Raw genomic sequence first — 23,667 nt, forward strand, 5'->3', positions numbered from 1 at the left:
TATATCCTGATGGAACCTTTCCCCCCTGTTCTTCACTAAAATCACCAAGGTTCTCAGGGAATCTGTCAATGTGGCTATGTAGAAAATGTATCTTCACACTCATATTAGCTCCCAATTTCTAAAAATTTTTCAACATATTTCCAACTATATCGGGGTACACTTCTGCTCTGCGATTCCCCAAAAAGTTTTTGACGACGGACACAAAGCTCAGTCAGGCCTCAGATTCGATGTAAGACATGTAAGTTGTAAAATTGGCATCATTCATGAGTGTACGAATTTGTGGTGGTCCGTCAAAGATTCCTGCCTTCAATTTTTCAATACTTAGTCCTGGAAAAGTGTGGCATATATATTTGAAACAATCACCACTTGTATCTAAGGCCTTGACAAACTGTTTTATCAACCCAAGTTTAATATGCAGTGGCGGAAGGATGATTTTGTCCCTATCTATCAGCGGTTCATGAATGATATTAGCTTTTCCCACTAATATTTTCCCTTGGGGGCCAAACTTTTATCGTCCAATGCTTTTCTCTAGCACGACTATCCCATAAACATAGGAAACAGGGATACTTTGTGTACCCACTTTGTTGTCCTAGTAAAAAAATCACCATCTTCAAATGCACACACACGAGCCACTTATGTTCAGCATATTCAATTTTTTTCTAAAACCATTTTTATGTTTTAGTATTCTTCCTTAAGGTTTGTTGAGTGTCCGATATATTGCCTAGCAATGCTTCATAAGTTGCCTAGCAACAATTTACAAATAAATAAATATGTTTATTATGGGAATTTCAGCCCATTATCAAATTTTGATATTACCGAGAAAAGCGTAGAGTAATTTTACCTCCTATATTTTCCATGGTGTTTATTTTTATAACTGGAGTCAATTCAACTGAACCAATCATACAATTGGCAATCACAGCTGTTTTGTGTGCTGAAACTGTTATTAAACTTTATGCCGCAAAATAAAATCTTTTTTTTGTTCCCCAGTGTTATCTCCAACAGGGAAAGACAATCACAGGTGTTTATTTTGCAACCCTAATTGAAGAATTACGTACTGCCATCAAGGAGAAACGCCGCGGAATGTTGGCCCGTGGTGTGTTGTTCCATTGTGACAATGCTCCCACCCTCACCTCCCAAGTTGCGGTGGCTGCAATTCATGCAGCAGGGTTCGAAATTGTCCCTCATGCCCCTTATTCTCCAGATCTGGCCCCCAGTGACTTCCACCTGTTCCCGAACATGAAGAAACACCTTCATGGAAAACATTTTGCCAGTGATTCCGAGGTTATGGATGTTGTGAATGCTTGGTTGCAGGACCAACCACACGATTTTTTTTTTCTGCTGGGATTGAAGCACTGGAAGGCCGATTGGAAAAGTGTGTTAATGTTGCAGGAGACTATGTTGAAAAGTGACAGTGATTTGGTTTTCCTACGAGGGTTCCTTCTATGTCAGGGGCGGAGCATGCTGAACCACCCTCGTATAATGTGGAAAATAGGCACCAAAAGCAAAAAATTAGGCACCAAAAGCAAAAAAATAGGCACCATAGACCGAAAAAAATAGCAAATTTCAAGTTACTTATATCTATAATTATTCAAGAAGTTAAAATCTACATGGAAAAAACATTTTTACTGTCCTTTGTTGCCTTGCACATAACCACCAATGATTTTTTAAAAAAGTTTTCGACATTCATAGAGCCACCTGTTTGAAAGAATGCTTTTTCATAACAGAAAATGATCTCTCTACCTCGACAGAAGTAACTGGACCATACATGAAACAGGCTATGTAACCTGATTCATATCGTCAAGAAGAGAATTTCCACCTTTAACAATATCACAAATGATTTTCAATTTTTCTAATTCGTTTCTAATTACACGTTTGCACCTTTCTAAAACAGCTAACTTCAATCAGCTGCTACACCGATTCCTCGAAGACTTTCACCCCTTTTTTCAAGCTCTGTAATTGTCTCTGGCGACACCATAATGTGCTAATAAAGATTTTGAACGAAAAGTAAGTTATACTGTATACATTTAAAAAATCTAAAATGTAATTGAAAATGATAAAGAAGCATTAAAATTAAAAATAGGCAGTAGGGTACAAATTAGGCAAGATGAAAAACTTCTAAAACATTAGCAACAACTTTAAAAATTTAAATGAAGAAAAAAATTATCAATAAATGCAGCAGGGAAAAAAGGTATTTTGCCAAACTTCCGAGCTGTACATATAATCTTTCCAGAAATAAAGAACAGAACACCAGCGTCATCTTCTAGGCGAGTACCTAACTGGGATAATTGCAATGTAGCTAGTCCGTTTCAACTGGCTAGTGAGGGCACACAGCAAATTACGCTTCCCAAATATCCCTCCAGAGGGCTCCAGTCTATTAGCTAATTAGTTCCCTCCGGAAAGAAAACTGCCAACTGGAGAATTCTTTACATGCAAACGGTAATGGAATCGCTATAAACGTTTTTTTCAAGTGGTTCGCTTTCGCTTTATGGAACTCTCAGGCGAAAGAAAAGGTAATGCGTGCGAAAGAATGGGTTCATGACAGCTTAAGCGTCGTTACCTTTGAGATATTGGGGGATGGGAGTGCTATACAATTTGTGATGACATCTGGTGAGAGATTCTAGAAGACTACATTGCGTGGGATTGCTTGCTTCGGCGCAAATGGAGACTAAAAAAAAAAGAACGTTGATTATTGAGCAAGTGTATAGGCCTATTTCGACTGATCGATTTATTCTATTTCGCCTTTCTGCCACTTTTGGCTAATCGCGAAGATGAGAATTAGTGGTGATAAGATGACATGGATGAACATATACAATGGACACAAGCCCCACGGAGGATTTTTTACTGTCTGTAAGTTCAGACGCCAGAGTAACGCTAGTCTGGAAAATGCAGTCCAGAGTATACTACGTGGAAGAGAGGTTGGCATCTGGGTATCTTCACAAAAGGTCACCTTTTACACCCCTGGCCTATTTCCAGAGGCTTAAAACCAACAGCAAGCCTCCTCTGTCACATTTTATTATCATTTGTATGTGGTTCTCAGAGGATATTTGGAAAAAATGCAAGACAAATATGCATCTCAAAATACGCCATGCAGTTTAACACTGTTTATATTTGTTCCCCGATTTCAGTTCGCTGAAGTGATTTGTTTGACGACAATGCCTCACGTACTGCAACTCCACATAATGCAACCTTGGCAATCCGAGGAGTGTCTCCAAATCAGTTAGTCTATAGGCTTAAATGACGATATCTACCACCATTAGTAGCAAAATAGTTTCCTACTACTTCCTGCTTATATAAGTAAGAACGGCAACGTCCGACGACATGTTTCACCTACTAGAACTTTATATATTCAAGTAAATATGATTAATACATGAGCCATCTCGAATATCAGCCGTTCTAACGTGAGATACGAGTACGAACAACTTCATCTTTTCATAATGCAAATAAGTATACATGGACGTCCACAGGATTTTTTTTCCAGGGAGGGGCAAGCAAGGTAATTTTGTTCCCGGGGGGGGGGCAAAGGAGTCATATTTTTCTCCATAATACCTAGGTAGAAATACCCCCTCAAAAAACACTATTTCAGTGTGAAATTATCATGTTTCTTCAACGAATTTATAATGGTGGCTCAGTCGGTAACGCGTCTGACTACCATGCTCAAGGTCCCGGGTTCGATCCCCGGCCGGTTCAAATCCGGGAACTTTTCTAACGGTGAAAGCGGCCCCGGCGCCCACCCAGCGTCGAATAACATGGGTACCTGGGGGAAACCCTGGGGGGTAAAGGCGGTCAGGGGCGTGATGCTGATCACATCACCCCCACTCACGACCGGATCAAGAAAGTGTGGGGCGTTACCCCCACACCCCCTATACGCCTTCATGGCGTGGTGCTATGCACAGGGGAACACTTTTTTACCTTTTATTTATAATAATTAACATAAATTACTGTGACTGAAATGAAATTATGTGTGAAATGTATAATTTTTAAGTGGACATACATTTTCCAAGGGCCACCCCTTGCCCCCTCTTCCGGACGTCTATGAAGAAGGGGTGCTTGCGCATCCCATAATTTTCTTTCATACCGCTTCCGCAACCCTTTTCAAAACATATTTACAGTGTCAAACTACGTACAGACTTATTAAAAGCACGTCGTCAAATTGAGTGTAGAATGTTAGATATTGAAGTGAAATCGCTATTATTCTATGCAAGAGGCTAGTCATTGATCCTAATCTGACAGAGAAGCCGCATTTATCTTCCCGCATTATGGACAGTCTCCACAAAGATGTTAAGAATTGTTTCTTCTTGTGTAAGTCACAATATAGGTCAGGGATCTTTCTTTAACTAGTTTTCTTCGTTTCAAATTACAAAACATGTGGTTTTTGTTGTAAACGCGTCAAGATTAAGTTTCAGTTCCATTGGCAAATTTTCGTAGAAGCCTACTAAAAATCGATTCCTATATTCAACATCGCACCCCCCAAAATTTCATTTCACACCCTATCAGCACCTCTAAACTATCAACCCTGACACCTCTGTTGGTTTCTGCTGACAATCTCTACTCTACTCATACTTCCAACTCCCCCCCCACCGGCCTACATATCTTTGCGTTCACACTAGATCCGCTTTTTCGCTTTATACGTCAACGTTTCACAATTCAATATTTCCTCGATTCTGAACAAGCTTCGCCAAGCATCACGCGCTGTACTGACAAATGTGAACCAACATTGTATTCCACTTCCAGCGGTCATAGAGGAAGCAAGGAGGGTCCGAATCTTCAACCGTTGAGGAGGATTCGAGATTCGGTTCTCCGAACGTGGATTCGTGATTTAATATTCGGTTATCGTATCAAGGAGTGACCCTTCCACGCAGTACCCCCTGGATTGCATTTTGCAGACTAACGAGGCTGTGGCGTCTGGACCCATGGCCAGTATAATCCTCTATGGGACTTTGTTGTGTGTTGTCCATTATTTCGTAAATCATTCTTTCAATCCAGGATTCGGATGGATATATTTAGTTCTTAGTAGTATTCGGTGGACTAAAGCGCTAATAATAATGCTAAAGCATTTTCGGTGTAACAGTTTTGAACGAAGGGCTGAGCTAATATACAAAAACCGAGAGATAATGTTGCAATTTTCTTAAGAAATTTCGAAAGTGATATTTTTAGTTTAGTGAAGTAATCACTGATCACAGTTGATTCAGTTTGAAAGAAAATTTCAAATAACATCGATGTGGAAGCCAATTATTTTCTCAAGTTTATTTTACTTTCTCTCTCTTCATTCCTCTCTTTCACACACATACGTATTGCCATGCTAACCAGGAAATGCATGTACTAGATTTTGCGAGAATATGAATTATTGAATTATCATTGGTGGTGATTAATATAACAATAATATTAATAATAAATTACTTTTGTCTTATTTCGAGCTTGAAATAAATATTCGACCTTCTCCAATTGGGCGAAAAATCGCCTTTTTCAAGGGTTTTCGATTTTTGTCCTGGTGATTTACCTTGTCGATTGATCGCTCTATGCGAAGAGAACTCACGTCTCCAGACATTCCTTCCACCGACTTTCAACGAAGACAGCCTAACGACCCTCTACGTTGATAACATGCGTACCTCTCACGCACGAATGTCTTGCAACACAGTTACATCGGACGATAAGGCTGCATTTACTTGGGAAGGAGAAAAAGGTTAGCGAAATAATCCACGTTCCATTGTGGACGCTTCGCGGCAAATGAAGATACGAATGGAGAAGCAAATCCCTTCGGAGTTGCAAACGAACAAAGATGATGGCATTCTTTGAGCATAACGAGACCGTTCCATAATATCGTGATACGACGCAGAAGCACTGGCGTACGCAGGGGCTACAGCCCTTCCCGAAATTTTTAGAAAATAAAAAAAAAAACAAATGAAGGCAGTAATGAACTCGGGAAAAAAAAAATTACCCCCAATAACCATTTTTGTGTTTGAATAACTTTTGAAACAAAAGTTTAAAATGGTAATTAAAAGCTCATATCACATGAAAATAAAACACCAACAACGGGGTATCACTGAAATTGATTTACGGCAATGCATTCCATGATCCAAGCAATCTCACTCTGTTCGGTGTAGATTAGATTCATGACAATGAACCCTCGTTTACATTCAGCTGTAGGTATTGGTAAAATTTCAATTGAATTCATATAATCCTTGAGTGAGGTGGAAAGTGTCTTGGATTTTCTTTGTAGATGTGAAAATCTCTAACTAGTGACGCACACATGCTTTCGCTTACATTAAAGTTCACCTGACATGCCACCATACAGTGACGTGCACTGAGGAGTAGCTAGTCTAGCAGAGATAGATCAATCAATCTCAAATCTCAAATTATTTTCAAATCACAATATTTATTGTTTTGTTGAAGCCACAGTTCATATGCAACACTTTTTTTCAAGCGCTTCTCGTCCCTCGGTGCGTTCAGCGGCCTAGCTCGCTCTTTCTCCGCCTCACAGTTCCAAGTTTTTTCGAAGGGAAAAGGAAGATTTCTGCCTCTATCTCCCTTGCCCTCTCGCCCCCGCTCCCACGGTTGGAAGCCCGTGCTTTCAGGTCCTCCAGTTTATCTCCTATAGGACAGATAGGGGATTGGATTCCCTTCGCTTCCTTTGTAAATCCTCTAATCTAAAGAACTATGGGGAAATTTTTCTGCAAATGGATACGCTAAACAATCATAAATACGGGTGTATTTATTTGGGCAAGTGAACGCGCGTTCTAATTCTTGTTGTTGGTTTGGTTATTTTAATTCGCTTTTCTGCCACATTTGGTTATTGCGCAAATGAGGATGAGTGACGATATAATAAAACTGATGAAGGGACCTCGCAAAGAACAATTCAGGCCGGGATTCGTGACGAGCGTGCATTCTTGTTCTTATGTGTTGTACTCTGCCTGCAGTGAATGAGAAAATTAGAAATGAAAAATGTATCCCAGAACTCAAAAAGCCAAATGAATATCATTGAAGAAAGTAGAAAAATGGTTTGTTTAAAGTTGTGTTTTGTTACCCATCGCTTTTTCTAGCTGTATAGATTTAATCGGAATAAGTAGCTAAGAGCTTGGAAAGTCGTGAGGGACAATCAAAGAGGGAATTCTAGGCTCCTGATTTCACAGTGCCCTGCAGATGCACTGGGAGGAAATTATTTGTATTTTCTTCTCTCTTCCATCGCTTTACCTAATTTCTGCCATGACGATGATCGTTGATTAAATTAGATGGGTGAAGAGTGGCTGCAAATAAACACTCATGCAAAGGCCAGGGCTCAAGCCCGGATCCTTCAGTAACGAGATCGCGAGATAGGGAAATTATGGAAATCAAGCAATACAAATTTTTTGAAAAAAACGTTAATCATATATAAAGATGGTATTTGAAAAATTCAATTGAAAATTACTACTCAGGAAAAATTCAGCTTGCTTTACCGATACCCACGTATCCGAATGGTTAGCGCCTTCCTCACATGTTTGTTGTCGGCCGACCTCCGTGGGGAAGTGGAAGTGGTCCCGGATCTGTACCCGATGGAGGCATATAGTGGTTCGGATCCCACATTAAACTATAGGTCTAGTCCCGATTAGCCTTTCTGTGTATAAAGTGAACTTAAAACGTCAAATCAACCATCCGTGGGGGAGTGGTTACCACAGCGCGCTACAACACCAGGAGTTCCTGGTTCGAGCCCCTACCTGGACATGGGTGTTCTTTGTGTTTGTCCCTTCATTAATTTTGTCGTCTCATCTTCGCGATTAACCAAATGTATAAAAAAGCGAATCAAATCAAATCATTCATTGATTGATTGTTTGATTTGGTTTATTTTACTTCGCTTTCCGCCATATCTGGCTAATCGCGAAGACGATATGATAAAATTGATGAAGGGAAAGGGACACACAAAGATCACCCATTGCCAAGCCGAGATTCAAACCCGGCATCTCTGGCTCAGTAGTCAAATCAAATCGTTTTTGATTTTCGAAAGTGGGTGGAAGGTATGTGTACAATTTTTTGTAGTCATTCCTAACTTTGCAATTTTTCCTGTATTTGACGTTTTTCTTTTAGGAATACTGGGCCCTTAAAGGGGGGGGGGATTATGACCCGTTGGGCACGCCACTCATTGCTACCCCAAGTGTCGACGTCACCGCACGTCACTGCCACCATAAAACGCACGTTCTTCATCATCTAAATGCCACATGTATGCATTTCATTAGGACTACATGCAAAAAGAAACGTAAGTCTTTATATTGAAAAAAATACTTTCGAACGTATGTTTTTTTCTCTAACTCCTGAACTACCGTCCTCCTACAAGATGAATCAATCGTTTTCAGTGTTTCAAAAGTAGCCAACTAACCATGTCAATTTCTGCTTTGCTCTAAAAACTGAAATATTTCGGTTTCTTTATATATATACAATGATAGTACTTTCAATACTTCTAGAGAGTCTTAAATATAACAAATTCCATAATAAAAAACTACTTTGTCAAATGTCTTATCAATCCTTCAAACTTGAACCTCCCACGAGTCGATCAGGGATCATCTCGACTTATTATTTTTTTAAGACACAACAAAACACTAGATCTCAAGTAGCGCTCGAACAGGATTAAGGGACGAAGCGACCCAGCATGCGTCAAAAACACAGCCCAGTTTTAGTATTCATACAAACGTACTTGTGAAACACCAGAAGCCTGAAAAAATACCGAACACATGGCATATTAAAGAGAGACAGCCAGGGATGCAAACTTTTAAAAAACATTGGGTAGGCTCAAACACTTGAATTGTAAGTTCACAAGAAATCAATAAGTGGGTGGGCTCGGACCCCACTGGCCCAAAATTGGAGCCACTGTAAACAGTCGTCATAAATTGCATAACAAAATTTCTGTAAGTAGCTATGATGTGGTAAACTTAAATTAACTAAACTGAAACACCATATACGTACGATATAGTTAACAATGGGGTTAAATATCATCCTGGGTTGAGATATGTGATAAATAACCAGAGATTTGATGATTGGAGGATTCCTTGTATAACCCCTTCAAATCGCACCCTGCATTAAAATGAATAGATGCATGTTTGTTCGCTACTTTCAAATTACAAACTTCTGATTTTCCGTTCCATCACATTCGAAATGAGCCCAAAACCAAGTCTAGAGCTTTATAGGTTTTGGAATTATCTGTTTTAAAAATAACCATAAATTCTAAAAAATAAAGAAAAGTATTTATGTAAACTTTCGATGAAAAAACAGGAAATACCAGTGTGCTTTCCTAAAATGGAATTTTAATTTTCCATGCTCCAACATTTTATGGACTCTCGTGTGTGTGTGTGTGTGTGTGTGTGTGTGTGTATATATATATATATATATATATATATATATATATATATATATATATATATATGAACCTCACGGCTCATATCCATGTGCCGTTAATTATTCTTGATTATTTTATATTAGTTGGTTCTTATTACTTGATTGTTAATATTCCGTATTTGTAATCTTCTATATTTCATAATTTTTGATAAATAGAAAGATTATTACTAGACTTATATATAATCCACTAATATTTCCTTTATTGTAACAAAAGTGTAAACGCAGCCTAATGTAATAATCTATATGTTAATTTTCTGACCGAATCCTTAATATTGGATATGTAAATCTGTGTTCTTTCACGGCAGAAAAATGTTTATGATTTAGATTGACATACTTTTCGTTTAGCAACAATGGGAAGATCGAATCTGTTCTTTTAAGTTTAATGTATTCAATAAGGTTCAAGTTGCAACGGGGAATGATTCGAGTTTAGTCTTTATTAACAGAGATGAATCGTTCCCCTTATACAATTTTATTTGGTTTTGCTGCAACGTGGAAATTAGTTAAACTTTGATATTGAGATTGTGAATATAGACATTGATGAGTCTTTAGTTTTGGAAATGTCGCAAGTCGCGCTGTGCAAATTACGTAATGCTTAACAAGTGAGCATCGATTGGAAAAGTATATAAGTAAATGCGGAGCTTAGTTTGCACGCATTCCATCAGCGTCGGCTCTACGATATAAACATCTAATGACAGAAGGTACGTAAGAGAGAAGAGGCAAGTGCTCTGAGTCTTGGTACCTAAGATTTAAACCAAGACGTTTTTGAAAAATTAATATTGTGAAATTGAGTAGCTCCAAACAATAAGCAAGATATGAAATATAAAGATACATATAACATAGAAATAAAATAATGAATATATAAGAATACAATATAAGAATGAGAATATAGAATAAGATATTCGAGGAACCCTTAGATCCCATAAATAAGAGAATAATAATGGCACTTGATGAGGAATCCTTAGATCAGAAGACAAGTAGATATTCATAAGAGTTATATTGAAGAGACAGCCCTGAAGAATAGGGAGTTCTCAAGCCTCCTCTTCTGTCTTCAATCTTCTACTCGCAGTCCTCAACTGGTAGACAGCATCTGGATACTGGAAATATATATATATTGGTTTCAGTCATCCAATTCTGGTATGTCAGGTTCTCTTCTGAGGGATGTAATGTAGTGTTTTCTTCTATTCAGGGAAGCCGGTCCTTCTTCATACTATCTTATTTCATTTAAGCAATTATTTTGTGCACAGCTGCTTTCTCCCATTAATTGGGCAGCAAGTCTCATGCTCGATCTAGTCTTAGTTCCAGTGGGTTCCATGTTTTCAATAAATGATGATATTGGAACCACTTGTCGGGCTCGTGACTCTTGATGGTGTTTGAATTCCATTTCCTCAAGCGTAGATATCAGCTCAGCCAAAGCATTAATTGTAGGAAAGGTTCGTTGACAAGTAAGTTGTTGTCTTACAAGGTCTGGTTCTAGCTTAGCTCTAAGTTCCCTTATTTTGGGGTCTTGAAATTTATTGCAATAAAACACAGCGTGTTCTGGAGTATCAGTAGTCTTACATACTTGGCACTGGTCATCTAAACTGAGGCCAAAGCGTTTCAAATATGCCTTATAAGGGCCATGCCCTGTAATGAGGTGTATCAACCCTTTAGTTGGTTTAAAGAGTGAGTTCATTGTCCAGAATTTAACGTCAGGCATATATAGCTTCGTGTGTACTGATCCCGAGTATTGTCTCCACTCTTGTTGCCATTTGCTTTGTAGAACCTGGTCAATGTTCTGCATGGTATTCACATTAATTCCCAACAGCATGAATATCTTAGCTTGGTCTCCCTTCCGAAACCAATATCTAGAAGCGTGTCTTTGAACCTCAAAATCAAGAGGCAAGACACCAGCTAGCACTATAGTTGACATAGTTGACGTTGTGCGAAAGGCCCCAAGAATTCTCAACAAGACGTTGCGCTGTGCCAATCTCAGACGGTCCCGGACAACTTTCTTCCTAGAAAGGAAAGCCCAAGTAGACGCTGCATAACATATAGTTGTAACAAATATCGCTTTATAATACAGCATTGCGATCTTGAATGGTATCTTAAATGCAGTATTACCCATGTTTAAGATATTGTGTAAAGCTGACTTGGCCTTAGCTGTAACACTGTTCACATGAGCTCTTAGGCTCATTTGAGCTTCCATGTGAATTCCAAGGTATTTGATGACTTGAACATTTTTAATTGAAGAGTTCTGAAACTTGAATATAGGCGCTCGAGCCAGTTTTCCCTTAAGGAGGATTTGATATGTCTTCTCCTTAGCTATGGTCAACTTAGATTCCTCAGACCTAATGACATCTAATGACACTTGGGAATAAAGATACCTGTATTTCCCCAAGCACATTTATACTTCGAAATTTATAATGTTATGGGACGACAGGTTAGGTTCGGCCGAAATCCTTTGAGGTCAATGACGCCTGCCTATTGGACATGCATTTGTCACTGTCGACCCATATATATTCTCATTCTTACGGATAAATTATAGAATTTCAAATCTTCGAACTTTATTTTGGCTTTCTTCTTCAAAATTTATTCAACGCAGACTTATTTGGGCAAGGAAGCAAGACTAGACATGGAATGCAATGTCTCTCGTTTTTCAATAGAAATTGTCATCATTGGCGTGTATCTTGATGCAAGCTCTGCCTATTAACGTTTCTCAATCCCAAGTATTCAGTGGAGCCCGTAGATTCTATTCTGCTTAAATCCTGCCCGTATTAACATCGGTACTCGTGACACATTTTGGTCGCAATACTGTAGGAAGGGGCATGTACGAAAGTTTTTGTCTGCTACTGAATGGTAGGCCGTAAGCTTCGTCTACGGTTGCAAAAACGACAGGGTTCTCTTCCCTGGCGACACACATACACACGTAACTCTTCCCTGCACATATACATATTTGGATTTTTTCCCATGGAGACATGCAGCAAATTAGAATTCTGGATTCATCGAATCTAATATTAACGAACAGGGGATTCTGTATTTATTTTAAATTTAAGGATATTGATGGATTGTAAATTGTAACTGAGTGTAATGTAAGCTTTCGTATGTATTGGAAATAAACCATCTCCTGGATAAAAATGAATGAAAAGAAAGGTCAAAGTAACCTCCCAGAAGATGCAGTTGCCAATCTTAAAATTTGAGAGAAGTCGTTCATTTATTTCATGATTCACCAACACCTCCCTTAAGTTCTCAATGCTTTACTCACCAAGCCCGTACCTGAGAGGGGTCAGAGTATCCCATTTAGCCGTCTGAGTTTTAGCCGAGGTGAAATTAGAACATAAGGTATTTGGAAGATTGAGGCAGGCTAGGATTACCATAATTTGCAGCTCTCTGTGTGTGTTACTGAAAGGCTATCTATAGTGGAGAGTGAAATAACACACAGTTATAGTTATATGAACATACATGTATATATTACGCAGATGAATTGCGTCTTACCTAAAGCTAAGGTCAACCCTCATGCGTGAATAAGCGCGCGTAACGGCCATAGTAAGTCTCGCAGGTAGGTAAGACGAGCAGAGCCCCGCTCTCTGTGAAAGAGGTTGAGTTGACAGTAGCGTCGAGACGTTCGTCGCGTCCAGTTAAGTAGCTGCCGTGCGACCGATCAGTGGTTGTGCGTTTTTCTTCGCCTGTGCCTCATTTGTCTACAGTATATTTGGGTATACAATCTTACGTCCGACCGTAAGTCACGTCGTCCTTGGCAATTGGCACTGCCATTGCGTTCGTGACAATTGGCGATCCTGTCATTGCTGCCGTTGCGTCCGTGACATACACACACATATATATATAACATATGGAGGACGAATTTTGTCGCTCACAGATGAAAAATGTTTCTGCGCCACTGAATGCACCTATGCACCATCCAAGTTCATGAGTTCAACCCCCCGAAGAAAAAATCCTGCGTACGCCAGTGCGCAGAAGTCAGTTGAATTAAGCTGTGTGGCCGTATTTACTGGTCTGGTGGCATTTTAGAATGCTGTACTATTAGCTACTAAGGCCTTGTAATAATCGAGACAAGACTGAACCCTGCGAGACTTGTCGAGACGAGTGCGAGACAGACTTCTGTAAAATCTAGACTAGATCAAGTTTTAGGGTCTGTTGATTTCTGTCATTTAGCGTCGATTTTCTGGCATTGCTAATCTCGGCGATATGAGGGTGAGTAATGATGTGATGAAATTGATGAACACTGACAAAGAACACCTACGCCCTGGCGGGAATCGAACCCGGGACCCCTGACTGGCGTCGTAGCACAAAGTCCGACAAGCATTACGTACTAACAAAATGGTTTCACTAATGGGGTCATCCTGATGATGTACCGGTAGCGCTGCAGTATTTCGGATCCCACTTTAAACTGTAGGCCCAGTGCTCGAAGTGAGGTGGTTGTGGCGGAATGGTATCTCCCTAGCTAGCAAAATTTTCATAAAGAATACCCCCCCCCCCCAGTTGTCTCATTGTTAATAGTTAAGGTTGGAATTAGTACCAGAACACTTTTTCTTCTCCTTCTATCTAACCTAACCTAACCTCACACTAACGACGTCACGTCACGTCAGCCAATCGGATTGCTTAAAACTGTTCTGGCAGCAATCAGTACCCCAAGTTAAACCATAGGAGCTAACTCCAAGGCTCGACCGAACAACCCTCCAGCTTTTTCCACTTCAAGCGCTGTCTGGGTCAGACCCGATTAGCTTATCTGAGCATAAAAGTCGACATGAAACAACATTTTCATGCCTACTTGATGGGTAGAACTAAATAGGGTTGTACCAAAAACACAGTTCGCTACACCAATAGTATAGGCACACATAAGATTCAGAAGGGCGAAATGGGACTAGGTATAGCACGTCATGAAGGTTTTTCAGTTTCATTTCCAACGTTAGATGTCTCGAATGTTTGTTACTTCAGGAAGTAAAACACAAGCCAAAAAGGAACACATGCGTCTCTCTCCTGCTCACAGATTCACCCATATGTAAGTTTCCGGAAGCCTGAAGAAGTAGGAAAACGACAAGAGAGGAAGACACTTTGATCTTCGCTGCTCAAAGCATGACCAGGGGAATAAAGATCCCAGAAAAGTTGGAAGAAGAAAAGCGAAAGTGATGCCAGCGAAAGAAGTTGACTTCAAAAGATACAACGGCTTGTGTATATCTTCTCTTTTATCGTCCACAATTTTATATTTGCCTTTTGTTGTTTTTTGTAAGTAAATGTGAATGAGGGATGAAAAAGTAAAGTTATTATTTAATGCATGCACATTGTCCATATCGCCATACTACATGTGTTAGCTGTCGCGTCACTATTGTTAGTTTCACCATCATTCATTATTGTACGAGACATCCAGAAAGTAGTACTCGTTTCGCCGTTTGGAAATTAAAAAAAAAAAAAAGACCGGAAGAAGTTGGTTGAACAAAACCTTTTTACACCGAAAATGCATACCTTGAGTTATTTATCTACCTACATATGCACCCATGACATTGAGGCACTTATCGTAATGGGAGACGAGTTGATATTGCGACTCTGAATGAACATTTTCTTTTACTTGAATACGTATTTTGCCAATAAGTCAATTATCAGCATGCAGTTTTTAGGTTAATGATATGAAATATTATAATCAACTTTTGTAGATAAAGGTACTGGCCATTTTTCGTTCAAACATTATTTTTCTCTTCGGGCAACGGTTTAGAGTAATTTTCAACGATCCACTGTCAGAATTCAGAAATAGATTTATTTGAGAAGAGTAGATGATCGAAGACCCTTATCCGAGCCTGAAGAGGTCGGCGTGGCTCTGAACCTGGTTCAAAATTCACCGCGACGCATCACTTTCAAGGACCTACTTCGTTTTAAGAAGTTTGAACTTAATTAAAAACACAAAAACTCTCTTTCTTCCTCATTCCTGTAGGCGAACCGACGAGTGGCCAAATGAATATTCAAAAGCGTTCCGTCAGGACATTAAAAAAAAATGAATTCGAGGACGGAAAAGACCACGAAGCAATGACAGGGAGGGAAGGTTTTTGAAATGAAGCTTGCACGAAACGAAGACACGGAGAAATAAAAAATGTATCCAAAATGTTCATATCAAATGTATTTAAAGTTGGTTAACTAAACTTGGTAATGACAACTATGCATCACTAATGTAACTGTATGAGGAGAGCATAGGCAATGCATGCGTGTGTCAATTTTTATTATTTTCAAAACTACCTACGACTACACTGTCAAAAAAAAGTCATTTCTTATACATTTTTAATTCACTTTATTCTATAAAATATGTTATAACTGTGCAACTTAGTAAAATTGTAACATATGCGTATGCTCCGAACTTTTTCACTTGTTTAATTGTAGCATATATTCGAAATTCTGTGCACATTTTCAAAACCGTTAGTGGTGCATTTTGTATAAATGTCACCAATGCTTAATACTTTCATCAATCTATTAGAACTGCAAATTTCGCCTGAGTAATTCATCTTAATATTTACATAAGCTAAATGTTTAACCACAAGGTTTGCTAAAACTGGGTTAGTGCAAATAATAAAAATGACCGAATAACTCAATAGAATTCTTCTGGCCAACCAAACAAATCATATTTTCACGGTTCGATTTGCAATTTTCTCTTCTACAAGTTGATAGAAGTGGAATGTAAAGAGAAAATTAACCCCTCTCCACAAGAAAACACTTCGAATTGATTTTTTTTCTTTTTTTTGTCAGAGACCGTTGTAATAAGGGCCAAAACCCAGAAACACCATTACCATTTCCATACTGTGAGTGAAACCACATCACAGTAACTGGCTTAGAGGGAGTAAATGCACCGAAGCGCAATAACAATGGTTGTCATTGCAGGACGGTTCATTGGTTCTGAAGTGCTTTCGCCGAGCTTCTCCTTGAATCACTCGCTTGGGGATGGACCGCCAAGTGCAGCGAGAACCATCCATTATTGGGGCCGAAACGCCGAGCTGGAGTATCGACAAGGTGCCAGAAGAAACCTTTCCTATTTCAAGCCGGTGTGGCTTAGCAGTGTTGGAGCAAAGGAAAAGCTACCCTTTAACTTGCGAAAAGTTAATTTGTGATAAGCGACGTAAATTAAGAAGATCGATCACTCAAGTAAAAGCGTTGAGCAGAAAATTAGGAAAAGTCCTCCGGGTAGCCTAATAATTAGCAGTCTCACTTATGGTACAAGCGGTTCCAGGTTCGATCCTCAGTGTGAGTTACAACGTTCTGGCTTTGCTCCTGTTTTGAATAACACGGGCACCACAATGCAGAGCAACGTTCATATGGGCTATAAGGAAAAGACTTGAGACATACAGACATACTTTTGTAACAGATTTCAAGGTCAAGCAACTGCTCATAAATTTTCCAGATCCTATTACGTTTAATGAAAAATATAAATTTATTTACACTTCATGAAATCACATGTTTTAGAATAGCATTCAGTTAATAAATTAGGGCTTAGGCTATATTTGTTTGCAAGCCGATTATAAGATATTTAAAGTCATGCTAATCAGCTAGGAGAAAGATACCATCGGGGCGTACCACCATTTTTTTTTAGAAAAAGGAAACACTGTATAGTATATGTACATGTATCTAGTAATTGGTGGTAGTACAGTAAGATGCATAAATATTCCCGCTTTTGTAGTTGAGGACGAGAGTAAGCAACACTTCCCCACAATTTTCACTACTTGGATCAGACCGAGTAGCAGATTTGAGAAATACAAAAGCGTCTGACTGCGTGTATTCAATTTAGGCCAGGAACGTCGTTAAAGGGGGTGCTTGGTGTCAGGCCCGTACCCAGGACTTTTTTTGAGGGGGAAAAGCCCGAAACCTTGGCTACATATATATATATATATATATATATATATATACAGTATATAATTGTCATGAAATATGTCAATTATTAAATAATTATTTATTAATAATTAATTAATTTATATATATTTATAAGCATAATAAACAAATTAATTTGCTACATTTATAAACTAGCAAATTAGTTCCTTTGACGACTGGTTCAAAATGTCAAGAAATTGTAAGACAGGTGAAATGTTTTTAATAAGCGTAAGATATTATTTAATTATTGCTTTTTTATTAAAAATGATAATTAAATTTTCATACTTTTATTGTGTTTATGTTTTTATAATGGTGTAAATCTATTAATAGTCTCTCGAAAGGAAATATTTCCTTATCAGAGTTGTAGCTAGAGATTGCAGCGCGCAGAATGATTTTCACACTCCTTGCACCGAATTTGCATCCCCCCCCCCTCCCTATCTAGATGAAGCTGGCATACTTAGACATTGTAGAAATTTTATGTATTTACTCTTTCCATTGAATCCTATGAAAAGAAAACTCAGCATTAAAGAAATGTGGCTAATAAAAGGAAAGTCTGTTGTGCATCCCACACCATCTTCATTGAAGCAGTGTGTGTTATTGTTCACATCTGCAAAATCGATTGCAAATTAAAGATAACTAGGTGGAGGGACAAAAGATAAGAAACTTTAATAAGACATTAGTTTTATATTAAATTAACATGTAAGTGTAATGTTTTATTCCCGACGAAAGGAGGTGAGAAATGGAGGAGAAATGACAGGTCGGTCTAATTTCTATGTTCTAGGGACCTAGGGTGACAATGACAACCACCTTCGCAGCTACGGCTCCATTTCTTACCATACCAATTTGATATAATTATAAAATCTTATCTATGACTGTAGAAGTACGTTTTTACCCTATGTGTTACCAGCCCTAAAGAGAGAGAGAGAGGGAGAGAACAAGAGATGTATGCAACATTCACACACAGGCTGACATCATTCTTTGTTATTCCTTCTTTGTATGTTTATGATGTTATCTTAGTTCTTATAACACAAACTCTTACCCTCGGAAAATTTTAATGGGGGAAAAGTTTTAATAGAACAAGATCTTTGGTGGGAAGGTGGGAGATCCCCCCCTCCCGCCATGGGAATTCGTTCCCTGAATGTGACCACCAACGCTATGGATTTATCCTTATAATGAAGAACATGTCTGAATGTGAATAAATCACAAAAAGAGGACATTTCCTCATCAAGACTGCAGTTCGAAAGAAGTCGAAACAGGAGTAAATATGGTGAACTGTGCCGACCAAATTGGAACATTTAGTAGCTTCGCATAAATGGTTATAAAACTAAAATTACTAAATATAGTAGACTGCAGACTTCTGGAGTCTGTCTTTCTGCAGAGACAACTCGTTCTATTATACAAGAAGAAAATCTAAATTCTTGCAAAATCTTAAAAATTATCCATGTTATTTTTGTAGGTTTGCATCAGAATATTTCATGGCTCGAGGGTGGAGGCCATGGCCCCCTTGCCCCCCCCCCTGGGTACGGGCCTGGTTGGAGTCAAATTTTCCATGGCTTCTGTGTGAACATATATTAAAATTACTTTACAATATATTAATTAAACTTCATATAGTACATAAATTATGGGTATAATGTAATGGATATTATACGTACACACACACACCTTCGGATCCCACATAAAAAAATTTTAAAAACTCGAACACTGGCCCCCGAACATATGGGTCTGCTACGTCCCTGATTTCGGCTATAAGAATAGGTCGTGCTTCAGCTAAACAGCGGCATCCTCCAGCAGTTTCGCAAGATATAAAGTCCCCCCACCCTATTTCTACATCTATTTACAGGAAAATTAAGTGCCTGCAAGAGCCATGAAACACTTAATTGTGTGCGAACAGAGCGCCCTTATCTCGCCATCAGTGAGCGGCATCCTCGGCTTGGCGTCCCCAATCAGCCGTGGCAAGGAGAATATAACGCGATTTCGGCTTGCGTCACGGAGCTCCGGTGATTTTTCACAGTTTGCCGACAACGACAGAGAACATCCATGTCGGCGTCGTAACTCACCATCAACGTCGCCTCCCCCTCTGCTTTCATCTTCCGCGCGGATTCGGCGTTTCAACGAGCTGCGGGAGGTGGAAATTGTCATACTGCATTGTATTTATTTTCATTGTTGTTATTAGCGTCGCTGTTCCTACACCTTGAAACTAATAGCGACGGTAAGGAAGAACCGTGGTTAAACAAGTGCGTACCGAAGGGAGTTTAGTAAGGCTACTACTGTAGGGTGTTTCCTGAATGAAACCCGTTCGGATGGACAGGTCCACTGCAACGATTCGTGTCTGAACAGGTGAACATTCCATGACAAACTGATTGAGAAACTTGCAGTTGCCTAAGCACGAAACGGCCTAAGCATGGGCGGGCCATTCCATCCGTCACGGAATCGGTTTGGGACTGTCAGCATATACCTAATGATTGATAGTCATAGGCGTGCGCACGGGGGGCAAGGGGTAGGGGCAATTGCCCCCACCTATTCATGGACGTCCGCAGATTTTTTCCACGGAGGGACAAGCAAGGTATTTTTCCATGGGGTATATTACCCCGATAATAGTATTGCTCCCTCAATACTTGAACACCACTTGAAATTATCGCATTCCCGCATCCCCATTATAATAATTAATGTAAATTACTGTAACTGAAATCAAATTATACGTGTGAAATATATACTTTTAGATTGACATTCGTTTTTTAAGGGGAAGTGTGGCCATCCTTGTCCCCCTTCCACATGTCCATTCCCCTGTATTGTACTTTCACCTAGAAATTTAGTGTAGAGGAATCTTATCGCCGGTATTAAACGATATTATACTCTCAAAGAAAATGACGTATTTTCAAGCTTATGAAAGTTCAAAGCAATTACGGGGAAAGGGGTGCGGTGGACGGAAATCAATTCTGCGGGGGGGGGGGGGAGCAAGAGGGGCAAATATTTAAGTAAAAGAATGCAAGACTAACTAAATCTACGAGTAGCAGGACAAAAGGACACTCAAGATGGTATCAGGTTTTACGTCTTTCTTGCATTATTTCTTCCAGACGGCCAGGAGCACCTGCAGTGGGGCACAGAGGGGTAATTGCCCTATCGATTTAAAATATTATCTGGAGTTGGCCCTCGGCTCCAAACAATCTAAATGAAAAATAAAATGTAAAGAGAATGCCATGGCGCCCCATGAAATTTTTTGCGCCCTATTCAGTTTGCAAAAATTTGGATCAGAAATTCTTCTTGCTTGCAATTTGATTCTTTTCTGTATTGCATTGTAAGTTACCAGAGAGCATAGGCGTGCGCAGAGCCTGGGGGGGGGGGGGCAAAAGCCTTGAAAGTTCAGTCGAGAAATAAAAACCTAATTTTATCTCACTGTTTTAGTGTTATTACATTGATGGGTATATGTGTGTGTATGTATGTATGCACCCCCCCCCCCACACACACACATATATATATATATAACATAATATTTAAATACATTACATAATCAATTAATCCGCCCCTTAACAAACAGCCGGACCCTGTGGTCGAATGGTTATCACATCGCGCTGCGACGCCAAGGGTCACGGTTTCGAATCCCGCTAGGGCCTGGTTGTTTGTGAATGTCCATTCATCAATTTCATCATTTCATCACTCATCCCCATCTTCGCAAATTAGCCAAAAGGCACAAAACGCGAAGTAAAATAAACTAAATCAACCAATCAATCAAAGCTTAACAAACCAACAGCAAAAATGATATAAATTGTCTCTGAAACGTGCGTGCTCCTTTTCCTCCAAACCAAACTGTTATAGCAGCAACTGTCTGAACTACTTAGTTGTACTTACTTCACTCTGGTAACATACAATTGATTCGAGAAAACAAATTGCGAGCGAAGCGAGCAAAAACATTTTTCGTTCCAAATCTTTGCAAATTGATTGATTAATTTGGTGTTTTAAGTCCATTTTATGCACAGTAAGGCTAACCGGGACTGGACCTACAGTTTAAAGTGGGATCCGAACCACTATGTGTCTCCACCGGGTATCGAACTCGGGACCCCTTGATTACAAGGCGACAAGTTACCACTGCGCCATCGGGGAGGCCTTTTTTGCAAATTGAAAACAGTATTGATTTAATAGGGCGCAAAAGAATCATGGAATGCCATGGTATTCTCTTCTACATTTTTTCTCATTCAGATCGTTCGCCAACCAGGGACTAACTCCAGCCGCCCCGTAGCTACGGCTATGAACTTGCCAAGGCTGTAAGAAATGCAGATATTGCGAGTGAAGCGAGCAAGAAAATTTTACGTAATGTATTTTTATTTGTATAAAATTTGAAGTCGAAGGGACAATTGCCCCTCTGTGCCCGCTCCAGGTGCTCCTGGCCGTCTGGAAGAAATAATGCAAGAAAGACGTGAAAACTAATTCCATCTTGAGTATCCTTTTGTCCTGCTACTCTTAGATTCTGCTAGTCTTGCTTTCTTTTACTTCAATGTTCGCCCCCCCCCCTTAGAATTGGTTTCCGTCCAAGATTGGGAAAATTCAATGCCCCTCTGCCCCTTTGTGGTTACGCCACTGTACGCCCTTCCCCCGTAGTTGCTTTTAACTTTCATCGGCTTGAAAATACTTCTTCATTGTCTCCTGTAATATCGTATAATAACAGTCTGCACTAAATTTCTAGGTGAAAGTATAATATTGTAGGGGCATGGAATGTCTAGAAGGGGAGCAAGGCTGGCCACACCTTCCCCCTTCGAAAACGAATTTCAACCTAAAATAATATATTTCACAAGTATAATTTGATTTGATTTGATTTCAGTCATAGCAATTTACATTAATTATTATGTAATGGGGGGGGGGGCAGGAGTGCTATAATTTCATATTCAATTGTTTTTTTTATTAGGGTCAGCACTATTATCGGGGTAATACCTTGCTTGTCCCTTCTGTGAACGCCCGTGATTAGGGGGGCAATTGCCCTCCCTCCCCTTGCCCCCCGTACGCAAACCTATACTATGGAGATATATATATATATATATATATATATATATATATAGGAACAACTAAGAACTTCAGACTGTTGCTGCTAAACAGTTTTGTCTTAAATGCAAGAACAAATGTTCGGAGGAAAAGGTGCGCGCACATTTCAGAGACAATTTATATCATTTTTCCTGTTGATTTGTTATGAGGAGGATGAATTTATTATGTAATTCATTTAAATAATATGTATATTATATACGCACACACCCACAATGCAATAAAACTAAGAGTGAGATACAATGAGGTTTTTCCTTCCAGACTGAACTTTCATCAAGGCGTTTGCCCCCCCCCCCCCCCAATCAGACAGTCTGCGCACGCCTATGTTGATAGTTTCTAAGTATGTAAAAGTATAAGAAACAGGTCATGCATATTTTGGTGTACAGTTACCTACAGTATGTACATCAAATAAATATGACATGTTAAATTGCAAGACAGTAGGTAATAAATAAATACATTAATAATGCTAATGTCACGGATGCAAGATATACAAGATCTTTTAACTTCAGATATAGAGTTATGACAGTCAGATTTATCGTCGACCTGCCTCATCATTATTATTATTAATCATTACCCGTGAAAAATGTGTTTAATCAAGGTGTTCGAGTGTTTTTATTTGTATGTGCATATATTTGATCTGCCAAGCCAACGGGAGAATGAAAGGGAGTCGCGAGTCTGACGGGCGAGCGCCAGAAAGGTCACGTTTTCCGCCTGAAACTTAGGAAATTCGACCTTAACGACAGCCATTCAAATATCTCGGGTTACAGCGGCCGGACTGAAGTGATACTTTTACCAGCGCACAAACATGTATGCAAGGACGGATGTGTGGAGATTCGTCGCTATCAAGCAAGAATTACGGATGCCAGATCGAATTGGTTATAATCAATCAGTTTATGGACACAGATTGCAGTTGAGCTGTGGGCGCCGGGCTGACGGCGACCTAATCCGAACGTAGCCTACCAGAGCACGCTCTGTCCAGGCTGGGAGACAATGGAGCGAAGTGGAATGACCTCGTGGGAAGCGTAGCTTCAACGACCGCCAAGCGTCCTTTTTCGAAATCCGCATAAAACGAAAGAACCTGCCATTTCGACACACAGTTTTACCGCGAGTTCCAAGGAGAACACATCCACGCGCTCCGAACGTTGAGACTACCATTGTGCCGACTCGTCGTGTGGTGTTATCTTTTGGTGTGAGGACGAGCGGAAGTGCGCCAGCCTACTGTAGTCGTTCGAGCGAGTTTGTGAGGAGTGGCTGTAAGTGAGATTTTGTCCTTTTCGTGAAGTGAAACGCTCATAAGCATGGCCGGCTGACTGTAGAAGAGAGGACGAGGGCCACCCTCGGTGCGCCCCGCTGCCAGACGAGACACCACGACAAATGCCTACTTCATGCCGAAAACCCGAGCTACGCCGCCTGATGCCTACCAACCGCCACAGAGAGGGAGAGAGA

At 39.7% G+C, this 23,667-nt stretch overlaps 1 protein-coding gene across 4 annotated transcripts in view; it reads right to left on the reverse strand.

Moving 5' to 3' along the window:
* The window catches only part of LOC145988779 (uncharacterized), a 361,818-nt gene that overhangs the window by 295,136 nt on the left and 43,015 nt on the right, over positions 1 to 23,667 (reverse strand). The window lies entirely within an intron of this gene.

The sequence above is a fragment of the Lepisma saccharinum genome, chromosome 6 (genome assembly GCF_977018435.1).
Source record: "Lepisma saccharinum chromosome 6, izLepSacc3.1, whole genome shotgun sequence".
Classification (NCBI taxonomy): domain Eukaryota; kingdom Metazoa; phylum Arthropoda; class Insecta; order Zygentoma; family Lepismatidae; genus Lepisma; species Lepisma saccharinum.